Source organism: Vanellus vanellus, assembly GCF_965231255.1.
Source record: "Vanellus vanellus genome assembly, chromosome: 4".
Taxonomy (NCBI): Eukaryota; Metazoa; Chordata; class Aves; order Charadriiformes; family Charadriidae; genus Vanellus; species Vanellus vanellus.
In genome coordinates this window covers 31,647,541-31,660,936 of record NC_138909.1, presented here as the reverse complement: position 1 = coordinate 31,660,936, position 13,396 = coordinate 31,647,541, and the positions used below count along the sequence as shown (strand labels likewise).

Below are 13,396 nucleotides of genomic sequence, written 5' to 3'. Positions count from 1 at the left end.
ATTATCAATCCAACTCTTAAACAGGCAGACTTCCTATTCAGCTGAATGCTGAGAATTTGGAAGAGATGCCCATAAATCTTTTGTGAGAAGTCCAGCCTTTTGATCCCATGGAGGAAACCAGATCTCAGCCTGCTTTTAAAAAACAGTCTCTAGATGTTTTCTTTGCAAAGCTGGGCTTGAGAATGCCAGTGACGCAGGCTTCTTGCTGGAAGTGAAGGGAGTACGAGTAGGACTTTATTGCTACCCTGAGTAGAGAAGATAAAGTAGACTTTTCCCCTATCACAGACTTTGAAGTGAAATGGATCAGTTAGTTTGGGGTTTATATCAAGCGCCTCCTTCAGAAACGTTCTCCAAAACATTAGTTACAGCCTGTGCATAGGAAGGGAGACAAATTGATTTCCTAGCACTGTTTCGAGTCTTCATTGTAGAATCTCTTTTCTCACTTCTACCTACCATTTCGTTCATCTTCGGTGAGCCTTCCCTCACTCTTTTCTTTGCTGTCTTTTACTTCTTTTGCCAGAATAAAATGAGCAAAAGTGAATCCCTTAATAAAGGTGAAAAGGTGTAACAGACAACATTATCTCCTCCTTAACAAAGTGCAACATTTCGGTATTCCGCTCATCACCTTTCTCTGCCACGCAGGTATCTTTAGCCGTCTATCTTCAGTGCTGCTTGGCTCTGTAAGGTTAATTATGCTCATTACCCGTTTGCGCTGGGATGGGTAAGGGAAGCTGCCTGGACGCCTGCACAAAGCCATGTGATGTGTTGCGTAAACACTGTAGGAGACACAGGCATGGGTACCGTCACTGCAGGGGTGAAGAAAAGGCAGGCGATGCTGCTGTGCGCGGTACCCACCTCAGACACCCCCACGACACGCCATGCTCGTCTCCCTTCCCACCAGCCATGGGGCTGAATTTATTCTAGAAGGACTCGGGTGTGCCCTGATGTAGAAGGGACAGGATTTTACCTCCCAACCCTGTACCTCCTCCGGGGGTGGCTCAGCTTAATCCAAAACTTGCCTGGTGCTTGTCAAATCGTTCTTTCCACTATGCATTTCACCGCACCTGCCTATCCTGAATTACACTGCACAAATTTCTAGCTTTCTTAGGAATTTCCAGTGCACTGTGTGGCTGCACAAACGAGCTCCTGTTGTAGCAGCGGTCACCTCTTTCCTTCCCCTCCTACTCTAAACATGTTTAACAACACCCGTTCTAGGTTTGAACCCTGTGGCTACATATCAATAACCTCCTTCTGTGCTGAGACATTGATATCGGTCCTTGTATTCTTTTTTCCTATCTGTAATCTAGGTAATCTAATTCCCTCTCCTAATCTCTAGACAGATCTAACTTTATCTTCACCTCTAGTTAACAAATTTCATTAACAGACTTTGTAAAAAGAACTTTATAAAAAGACATTAAAAAAAAAGTTATATCTGTGTTCTAATAACACAGGGTTTTTTTCTGCATTGTTTTAAATATATTTGTTAAGCCAGTCAAAGACTGTAGGACATCAAAAGTAATAGTATGTTAATTTATGAAAACATCAGACATCTATTTTCCTACAGTGGAGATTAAATTTGCTGGCCAGAATATCATTCCTGCCACTATTTCTGTCTTTTAAAAAGTCTTTTCAATTGACAACTATTCTCATTTAATAGATGAGGTTGTTTTCAGCGATAATCTATACATATTTTTATAGTAACTCTGCTACTGCATTTTTTTGGAAATCTCAGATGAATGCCATCTGGTCCCAATGATTTATTGACATTTAATTTCCTGAGTTCTTCCATTTCACGCACACACACAAAAACATATATATAGATATATAGAGAGAAATTTTTTTGAAACATCTGTCAAAGGGAGCACTGCACCTTTACTCTCTGGAATTCCTCCACTCCAAATTTATTCATCATTCTCAGTAGCAAAGACCAAGGAAAATAAAATCTTGAAAAGCATCTGCAACATTCTTATCTGTTGTGATACTGCCTGGTATCAAGGGACCTGCTGATTTCTGTGGCTTCCTGCTCCTGATACGCTTCAGCATTAGCTTGTTATTTCCCTTTCGCTATACAGATCTTCCCAATTCTCAAAGCTCCTGATGAGCGCCCATTTAAAACTTACCTGCCAATAAATTTTACTTTGTACCGTAAGCTCACAAACAGAACTTAAGATGAATTTCCATCTCTAACACTGCTTTCGAGGCTGAGGTCAATATCTTGTCATGCAACTTTGCTTCTTTTGCATTAGATGATACGTCCAATGCAATAAGAAGTTAAAAATATTTTTATGTGACCTGCATATGTGTGAACACATATAAGGAAATTTTGAAGTCTTTTTCAGCACCAGGTCTTTCTACTAAAACTAGACAATAAGAATGTCACTTTTCATTACAGTATGAATTACTTATGCATATTTTATTACATAGTATGAATTAATTATACTGCCATCATCATACAAAGGGCTTAAATCAGTCGCCTAAACATAGATAGCTAATGTAATTTGAGATGCTCTCTCTTACAACTCATGCACCCACTGGGTTGGCAAGAGTTAATAACTTAGGGGGAAATACTCCCGTTTTTGTTCTACATAGTATTTTGAATACCTTCTTTCAAGCGGGAAGATTCACCCATTAGAAGTCAGATGATTAGAAAGGAAACCTTCTGGACCTATCCAACAGACCAAAGCAGAAAGTTTGGGTTTTGTTGCCAATGCGCGAAATAAATAGGACTCATTGGAAGAAACCTTTAAGCTCGAAACCAGATGAATTATTTCTGTCTCTGGAATTTAATTCACAAAACGTGATGTCCCCCGCCCGCCCGCCCCCCCACCATATGTTACAGCAAATCTGAATTAGACAATGAAAACGGTCTTGATTGAGGTACTAGCTCCAGACAGATTCGTGAGACCCTTCAAAAAGGGAGGAGGGAAGAATAATATTTTAAAAGCACCTCTGAAGCTAGTACAGCTTCAGGCTCACACAGATTCACACATGTCTTTCTGATGCAAATATCACACCCCTATCCTTAGGATAAAGACACTGGATCATAACCTAATTCCAATAATACTTTAGCACTAATAGGGATTTTTCATGTCCCTATCAAACCCTCACAAGTAGGTAGGTATTATTTCTTACTCGAGGCTAGAATTCGTCAAATCTTTAGGTCTTTGTAATTTGATTCATTCCCCATTCAGTGACACTAGGGATGCCAGGAGACCCAGACGTGTGCACAGGCATTTTGAGGACAGGGTGGTAATTAATGCCCCAAGCCAAGAAGCAGCTTTTTGGAAGGAAAGACTGCAGTGAAGGACCAAAATGAAACCTTCAGAACAACTCTGCTGTGCAACTCTTATTGTAGACAGCTTCTTAATGCGATTGCTAGGCTGAATTAATTTTCAACTCTTATCTGACTTTGATCTAAAATAACAAGGGGTCATCAACATAAATGCTGCTTAGGCTTTAAATGATATAATGATGTTATTAGGAAAACCCGAGGGATTAAAAACTACCCGATTTATTCCCACAAACAGTCCCATTGAGGTTCATGAGACCAACTGGATGCACAGATTAACCAACCTTAAATAAAACAAAAATAATTTTAAAAGTTCACTCTTCATCATAGCTGCCACTTCTATTTTGTTTTATTCAGCTGAACAAGTGAAATGAGGAACATTATATACCACTTACAGTTTCTATTAGGATCAAGAACTTAACTCATAGGTGCTACATGAACATCCATCTTACATAAAGCACTGCAAACCCAGCTCTCAGAAGCATAAGCCTTGGTGTTTGCTCAAAAGCAAAAAAAAAAACCAACCGAAAACAACCAAACAAAAAAACTCTCAAAAAAAAAAGCCCCACAGACCTGTCTCGTCTCATGCTTCGGCCCCATCTCACCCCTTTTATCCTGTCCTGTCATGGGGCTCCTAGGCACCGGCTGCTCCATCTCTGCCTGTGCAGGAGCTTCCAGGAGGACCTGGTATTTGCTGCTGGCGTACAGGTCTTGCAGAGTGCCTGGGGGTTGTGCTCTCAGGCTCTCAGGTCTTACTCTAATGAAGGTCTGAGATGCCGTCAAGGTGCGCTCCCAAATCTCAGACTTGATCAGTGCTTCTAGAGCTTAGATGCATCCAATTAAACCTACCTAGTAACCACCAAAGCCAGTTAAAGGCTCGCGTAGTCTTTAGAGAGTAGCGCGGCTTCTTTATAAAAGCAGTACGGTGCACTTCCTCAACAAATTACCTTTAAAACCCAGTGTTGATAACGCGGCATTTATTTTTAGGCATGCTAAGACAAAGCACCCCTGCCACGTTTAGCAAAACGGTGCAGGAGAGCTGCCACCAAAACCAGTGCGCCTCCTTCCGCGAGCGGAAGAGCTTCACAGGTAAATAAAGACGAGGGGGAACAGAGGATTGTTAGCCGTGGCGACGGGCCCCGGAAGAAATACTTTGGGAATTCAGTGCCCGCGCCGTTAGGTGCAGCAGGGACCGCAGCCCCGGCAGATGGCTGACAACCCCTGCCCTACCATGCACCGCAGCATCTCGCTGATCTCACGGTTCAAGAAGGCGCTTAAAACTGTTGTGCCGGCTGGCTGTGCAGTTATGCTGACGCGCCTCGTCTGGGGTCCCAGCAGAGATAAACTACGTTATCCAATTGTAGTAATTTTTCTGTTGTAGACAGAGGCTGATTATCTGCAGTGATCATTACCGCAAGGTACTGAGATTCCCAGCGAAGCACCTGTACTAAATAACGCATCGTCGTCTGCAGCGAAAGTAGAAAGAGAACCGAAGGAACAAATCTTGCTATGCATTAACCCTTTAACCACTTCGATTCACGTGCTTCCCCCTAGACTCTATATAAATTCTAAGAGCGGAAATGCGCACAAGACTGGTGTGTTAGCATATGCATTTTGTCCACAGCAAATGGAAATACTACAGTCTAAAAATTCCTAGAGAGCAAACTACCTGCCTCACCGAGAGAGAGAAGCATCTGTTTTCCAATGGTAACAAATACCAATATGGCTGCGCTCACAAGCCCAGATGCTAAACCGAAGCGCTGAGTAAGTTAAATCAGCCCATCTAACACACCAAAAATGTATTTTTACCACGGTGCAGTGCCATATGGAGGTGGCATACATGAAGGGAGTAACATGTTCATGCTGTTTCTGGGGTGAAGATTTCTGGGGAAAGAAAGCAAACAGGAAGGGCCTTACAAGTGATAAAATACTAGATTTCTACAGTGTTTTTAAAGCAACCTGAGAGAAGAGACCAGAATCTTTTATGTTTACCTCTCAAAGCGCAACCATTCCCTTCTGTCCCTCCCCAAGCAGGCTATTTAGGTTAACTGAAATATCTACATGGTAGGAAATATATAATGCACCATCAGTTCTGTCTATATGTCAAAAAGTGAATTGGGAACATCCGTATTAGAAAAAAACACATGAATTAATCAGGCTTAAGCAAGAGACCAGGAGACCCACATCACCCCTGGGATGCGGAAAACACAGCTGGTTACATAAAGACTAGGTGAGAATGACAAACTGGCCTCTCTGGGGATTTTGCAGCTGAATGTTGGGGATCAGGAACTCAACAGGGGAAGAACTTCAAGTCAAGATAAGGCTTTAATTATTGATGTCTTCATACTTTCCTGTCACCCTCACGTTAGCGTCTCAAAAAGAGAACTGCCACCTAGCACAGCTCCGTTTAACGTAATGAGCAGCATCGAGGATGTATTTGCTCTCGTGGCCTCAGCGATGCCCCACACAGACAGCGCCCGACTCCTGCCTGTGCAGTGCCTTGACGGGAGGCTGAAAAACTCTGGCCATATTTTGCTGTGCATGACATCTGCTATTCTTCCAGGCTGTGCTGCCAGAGAAGCCAAAGCCTGATACTAAACCAGGTAGCAAGCAAAAATAAAAAATAATAATTAAAAAAAAAAAAAAAAAAAAACAACACACAAAAGGCAAAGAAAAAAGGGATATTTCAGCAAAATGGCGTGGTTGCCTGGCGTCGCTGCTGTTTAAGCGACCACCTATTGCCGAATGCTTGGGCAGAGGGAGAAGCGCATGGAACAGACCCCCTCCCCGGTGGGAGGAGGTGTAGGGAGGGCAGCGGGGGCAGCACTGCAAAGTGAAGAGAGAAGCAAGCCCCAGGCAGGGAAGGGGGATGAGGTACACTCAGCACGAGGTAGCCGGCAGCTCAGAGGTACGTGAGAGCGCCCAAATGGGCTCCTTTTCGGCCGCCTTCTGGTTGCTCCCTCTTGGGGCTGCCCCTGCCCAGGGGCGAGCAGCCGGTCGCGATCCCCTCCTGGCTCCCCGGGGCCCACTAATGCTCCGCGGCCACGGGAGTAATGCGATTTGTCAAGAAGGGGACAAATGCTGCAATAACGACATCCACCGAAACGCAGAAAATGGTGCGGTGTAATTGCCCCTGCAAGACACCCTCGGTAGAGCTACCCCTGGGAAAAGCCGAGTAGAGAAAGACGTTATTTGCCTGTCCTTTATTGAAAATTTCAAGAAAACCAAATGTTGCTGTCCCCGGAGACTTCAGCAAGGAAGCTAAGTGACAGGGAAGATAAATGCTTCCTACTGCCAGTGACATACCCGACACAGAAATACAGAGAATATTTTCATAACTTTGCGCTTTAAATGCCTTTATTAGAGAAACAAGATTTATGCTTCTGGCTCTGAGGGAGGGCAAGAGAAACTTAAACTGTACAAGTAGTTGTGTACACACGGATGCGCGTATGTGCATATCGCATCAGGCACAAGGAAGGGAAGAGGATTAAAGATAAAGTAATCTGCCTCTGAATAGCAAGGCCCTCCCTGCTGTTCTCAATTTTCCTGACTTTTGTTCTCGTTAGAACCTCTAAAATAAAGTAAGGTACAATTCAATATCCTATGATCAAAGTCACAGCCTCAAAGAGGAACCAACCTACCTTTTTCTTTTATAGCTGTATCATAAATAAGGTCACTAGAGGACACAAAAAGTAGGTATGATTCTTCAAGCAGTTGTGTGCATGCGAATTGTAAGCAAAAACCTAAAAACATTGTATATATTACAAGAAACAGACAAAACCATTTTTAGCAGGCTTAAGCCTCTGAAGCCAACTTCAGACCAACGTAATTACTTTAACTTCACGCTTACCCTTTGACTGGTAAAGAGAAGAGAATGAGGGCCAATGACATCCAGTCTGCATATTAGTTTAGGCATTAATGTTAAGTACAATCACTGCCAAGAAAATTACTTAAAATAAGGAAAAGGAGAAGCGCTATCCAATTCCAGTATTTCAAAATAAGCTCCCCTGAAATGTGCAGACCATGCAAAGATGAATGCATAGACAGAAATACAGGAAGCATTTTTAAATCCCTACTTTAAGATGTTTTCTAGAATCAGTAAAAACACAATAAGGATGGAGCTAACTACTTATCTTTCTAAAAACTTGCATACGCTTCATGTCTGTCTTTAAATCCTTTGGGGTTTCGAGTCTGTTTATACCTTTAAAGGCGTTTTTTTTAAATCCTAGCAGGCACACAGGCAGAAATAGCTGGGTTCCTCTCCCCTCAGCAGCTTGATAAATGAGCATTTGTTAAATGACAAAAAAAACCACCACCCTGTAATATAGGGCAGGCTCTCCGTCCTATATTCCAACAGGCTTCCCACCCACGTTGTAACAAATACACACTTATTATGTGGTTGACATCAGGCCAGACTGGAGAAGATGCTGCAATCTTCAAAAACAAGCCCGCAAGGCAGGCGAGCCTGCAGTTCTGTGATCTGCTGGGAGAAAGGTTCGGGGAGCAGCGCTGACTTCCCGGGCAGCAAACCGGAGAACAAGCGGTGCTCCAGCTCAGGTCACAGCTCCCACTTGCCGCTCCGCATCAGGCCTCGGCTCCTTCCCAGTTCTCATCTGAACATAAAAGGGCCACTGAAATCTAAAGCCAGTGAAAGGTGTGGTGCTTTCCCCTCTTCTGTGGCCATTTACTTTTTCCACCTCCAAATGCAGATCCAGATGGTTCTCCTACCTACCACATGCCACAGGTCACAGGTACCCTACGGCCACAGGTACCCTACAGACTTTCTCCCAAAGGTGAGCTGATCCCAGCTTGTTCTCCAGATTCAGCAGGTTCAATTCAATGAATATTACAAGACTAATTTTCGTGCTTTCACTTCGCAGGAGACAAACAAGCTTTACACTGTGATCTACATTCAGGTGAGACAACAAACATAAAGCACCAAATGGGCTTTGGGGATTAAAAAAATAGCATAGGCCCACATACCAAAGTTGGCATTTGGAGTCCCCTGCAAATTAAGCTGCGTTGGCTGTGGTTCTTCTGTGTGTTAGCCCGCAGGCAGGACAAGAACTGTACGCAATTTGCCCATTTCTCTGTACTGGATGCATGAAATCATACACTAACAGAGATTTACCCAGACCCCTGGCTGGAGCTGAATTTAGCCCAAGATTGCCTGAAACTGCACCAAAGCTTTCTGAAAGCCTTGCAAACCGGAGAAAACTATTTGTCAAACCGGGGCTGGCTTCTGAGCTGGCAATGAAATAGAAAATGAGGCAGTTTCACGTTTAATTATGAAATCAATCTACCCATCCATCCTCCCTCTTCAACATTTCTGGAGACCAAACCCTGAGTACCCACTTGCTAACCTGTCAATTATACAGCGTTGCCACAACCAAATGCCAGCAGATTGTGTCATTTTCCCTCTCCAGCATCCTTGTAGATGGATACGTTTGGCTCAGGCACGCTGAGCAGCCTGCAATGTTCACTGCAGGCTGAAGTGAAGATCAACAATGAAAACGCAAGGACTTACCTGGCTCTAGTCTTCCAAAGGAAACAAGGCACCTATTCCTGAAACCGGAGGGCAACTTAACCTTCCCATCCTGCGTTCCTGCACAGAAGTTTCATAAAATTTCTGCCCTTGCCCGCTGCAAAACTGAACCAGCACTTTCCTTTGAGGGTCTTGGACAAACCCCCTTCTTTGCTGATACACAAAACCGTTTCTGGTTTCCAGCAGCGGAACAAAATTGAGCCTAGCTCAAGGAATTGTAGAAATGGATTTGGCTCCCAGTAACTAGGGAAGGAATTAGGGCTTCATTTGCTATTGTTAGCGTCCCCTCCATTACCCTCATGCGAATCGTAAGGCTACTGTGACCTCTTGCAAAAGCACTTCATCTCTTCAATATACCAAGTTACAAGACATTATACCTTTAAACACAATTACATTCACGCAGCATGTGCTCCTCTATTTAAACGTCAATCTCTGTCTGATGCGAACATGCTTTCTCTTTAAGGTTTCTTCCAGAATTTATCAGGTTGTTATTACTTACACTTTTTTTCGTGCTAAGATTTGAAGCTGTTCACAGACAGATCAATCCGTAGATAAAAAGAGATTAAATGTGATTTCTTTTTCCAAGGAGTGAAGTCTGTATGAATAATATAATGTACCTCAGACATTTTGGTGACCAAAAGAATTATACAGATTGTATAGCAGCATGAAGATAAAATTAATTGGGTCCCTTTGCATGGTATCTGTTATGAAAGCAGTTAAAGTAGTTTTGTATATTTTGGATGAGTTGAGAAAATGTCACTTTCATGATTTTTTTTCCCCTCTCCTTTCAATCAGTGTCCTTTTATTTTCATTTTCATACATCTGCTAAGTGTATCCTGCTGTATTCACAGTTCAGCATGATGGGTTTCATATTTAGTGGAAAATGAACAATTCGTACCCTGAAGATTCCAATTATTCGGTTCCCTCAAAGATTCGTCTTTGGAGTATCAATGAGGAGAATGGAAAGTTAAGCCAGGAAAAAGTGAGAAAATATCTTTTTTTCCCAGTAAAATGTTGTTTCAGGGGAAGGGGAGGCTTAAAGTCAGCAGCTTGACAGCTGAAAAGAAACAAACTAAGAGCAAAAGGTTGTTGAAGGAGATCTGCAATTCCACACATTCGCATCATTATCAGGACAGTTTTACTGCAGTTCTAATTCTGCCAGATATGCTTGAAGAGAAAAAATAATATTAAAAGGAGGTCCTGCTACTCCTCCATACCGAACAAATGACTGTGTTCTTTCAGAAGAGTATCAGAAAGCCTGCAATGTCACCCCTTCTCGTCCTCCTCACCTTTTGGTGAGGACTGTAAATTTAACTCTCTGTCTACCAGGGGAGGACTTCCCCCAGCAACTCGATCTGATTCTGAATCTGAAGGCGATTTTTAAACCATAAGTGCATTTGTTTAATCACGGTCAAATGCAACCCTGGCCACAGGGTGTGCCCAGACCCTACGGGACACTTAATTCCCACTCACAGATCTGGAGCCTTTGAGACGTTAACTGGAGGAGAGTTTAAGGCTCCGTGTTCCTGTGCTTTCTGCCAGTTATTCACCAGAAGTGAAATACCAGATGTGCAGATTTACTGCATAAAGAGTTAAGGGCAGAGATTGCTCTTATTTGGAAAGCTTGGCCTCAGAGTTTGATGAGCCAGTCAATCGCTCCAAGCTTCAAAGTGTTCATATTTTCCTTTTCCTCTTTCAAATACACTCTCCTCCAGGGTTCAGACGTTTTCAAATTCGGGATGGATTTGACTCCGAGGTACCACCCAGCACCACCTGTATACCAGGTGAATTCAGAGCACTTTCTGTTCTCAATTACACTGCACTGGCACTTCTAGCCGAGCAGACCAGCAGCTTTGGGTAATGAGCAAGGCAAAAGAGAGGAGACAACCCAGTTGACATAAGATAATAAAGACCATGCGGTATCCAAGACAAGGAAAGGTCAGCTTCCCTTTCCTGCAGAAGCCTTGCACCAATCTCCCACTTCATACCAGAGTCCCAAACAGAACCAGAAACAAAATGGTCAAGACACCACAAGAGAAGCTATTTTTACAATAATATCAGCGTATGTGAAACCCATAAGAACATGAACTCTTATAGAAGAAATATAGTTCTAGAAAAAATGGTTCCCAAAAGCCCCTTTCTCCTCTAACCTTACGGCTTTAGATATTCAAATGAACGTCTGGTGAGCTTTGGGAACTTGGTGGGGCTCTACTGGTCCTGTCAACTACCTAAATTCCTCTACATCTGCAAGACCAACCATCACAGGAGTAAAATGAGGAGAGACAGACAGGAAATACTCCTGCTGTTTAAGCTCCCTTCTGGCCACCCTTCTGATCACAAAATCCCGCGCACACTCTAACTATCAGAGTTCCCTTTCTAACCTTCCACAGCGCAGATGCGCGATCAGCTTGGGAAAATAGATTAAGGTCCGCCATTTCACAATTTCTCATGCAGATAGATAAGAGCATTTTGCAGTAGCAGTATCCACTAAACGCATGTTCATTGTCGTCTTTGTCACATTACTTGAGTAACACGGGAGCATCGATGGTTCGCAAGCAACGATGATAAAGATCGCAATGACAACTGCTGTATATAGAAAACTCTGCTTCCTTCTGAAAGTGGTTATTACATGAATTACTTGGCTTGGCCCTGTTTCAGTGTAATAACATGGTGGGAGAGAAAGAGGGAGAAATGTAATGAAAAAGAAAGAAATTGGAGCGCAAACAACCAAAGGTCTGAAATGTACCTTTGGACAGAGGTATGATGCATGGGAACAGAGTGTATTTATAGCCCACCGAGGCCTGTCTTTTACTACAATAACAGAGACATCATTTACTAAACAAACACCAGCTGCCTATAGATCTCTGACACCCGACCATTTAGGCGGTTCAAAAACCTTCATCAAACACAGTCATCTATTAAAGAGTAAAGGCAGAGCTTTCAGCGCTAAGAATCAAGGGAAAAAATAATATGGCTTGTTCCTCTCAAAGATATGGGAAATAATTTTTGGACAAGCATTTCTTTTCTTCCTGGGCACACTACATCAATCTGTCAGAGCTGTGTGCAGCAGGGAAGGGAACTCTTCTCTCCTTTCACCTGGGAAACAACACCCAAACCAAGGATGGCTGTTTTGAAAATAAACACATGCATGGGCACACTTTCTCAGTTGCTTCAACTGACAGTCCAACCCTGACTCTCCAGGAAGCTTTCCTTTGGGTGCAAAGATGCAGGAAAAAAAAAAAAACAAACAAACAACAAAACATTTGAAAACATACTTCTGCTTGCTTGCTGTTCCATCCTTACCCACACATATTAATTTCATATGCAACGTGGATCGCTTAGCAGTTCCGTAGCTCAAAGGAAAGCCAGTAATCGCTCAGAGCGGTTCAAAACTCCATGCTCGCAGAATGGCATTGCTGCATTTGGGCTGCTGGGAAGTCTTCCCACCAGCTCCATGGGCCATGTGTGATTATCAGCGTTTGTCCCAAAGCATTCTTAGCTAAAGCACCAGAACCACTTCTTCAGCATTTCACAGTGAAACAGCTAATCACAGCAAGGCAGAAGAACTAGAAATGACCTCTTTCCATTCTCTTTCCAGAGCTGCCTTGATGGCAACATCTACTGGGAGAAGAGCTGCAAGACTAGAGCTCAGTAATCCCCTCCACCTGTCCATTACAACATGCCATCCAGGGTGGAGGTTGATTGCTTTTTAAAGAAACTTCATGGAGAGTTGTGAACCACACCTTACGATCTGGGAGGACGCTCTATACCCAGCAGTGTTAATGGAGTGCCAAAGTCTCTGCAGTCATTCATCACCACCCTGTAAATCTGCACCTGCTTTCCAGAGCTGTTATTTATTCGGGAAGGAGATCCTAAAATTGCTGTTCGCAACAGCTAAAGGTTCAACTGGAGAGCAACCTTGAAAGAGAAGGGCATTACGGTTTAAGCAATAACAGAACAGCATTTGCCCACTCACTCTCTTCTGCTTTGCTAAATTTGGTTATTTTTGTTCGCTAAAAGCTAACTTCCCTTTGGACCATAGATCTTTTGACTTAACTCTGAATAAGGTCATTGGCTTTTCTTTGCCAATATGTTGTGTTTCCAAACTAGTGCACTGCCACAAATACAGCACTATTTTGGGGGCTTACAGCACTTTAATCCTACAACCCAGCCTGGACAAGGAGAATTAAATCCAGACAGAACAGTAGTAACCGGTGCAGACCTGCTGTCTTTCTTCCCTGACTCTTGGGAATCACTGAAAACAGACATCACCCTTCAGTCCACAGGCAAGATCCACTCAACTTAGGTCACGCTTACAACACACATCCAACGAGTTTTTAATCCTCCTCAGTGCAGACCTAACCACTTCTCCAGGCAACTATCCCGGTGCTTAATTATTCTTCTCCTTGGAAAGATTTCCAGGAGACCTACCCAAATCTCCTTTCCTGTAATCTCAGCCCCCTCAGCCTTGTCCTGTGAGAACAGAGGAAGATGTCCAATCCCTTCTTTTTAGTATTTTTTTTGTCTGTTTAAACACAAATATCTTACCATCAGAACTGGCA

General features: G+C 43.1%; 1 protein-coding gene across 2 annotated transcripts in view; it reads right to left on the bottom strand.

Annotated features, from left to right (window-relative positions):
• UNC5C (unc-5 netrin receptor C) overlaps positions 1–13,396 on the bottom strand; it is a gene marked incomplete at both ends in the record, with an annotated part of 259,193 nt that overhangs the window by 138,043 nt on the left and 107,754 nt on the right. The gene's annotated exons all lie outside the window — the stretch shown is intronic.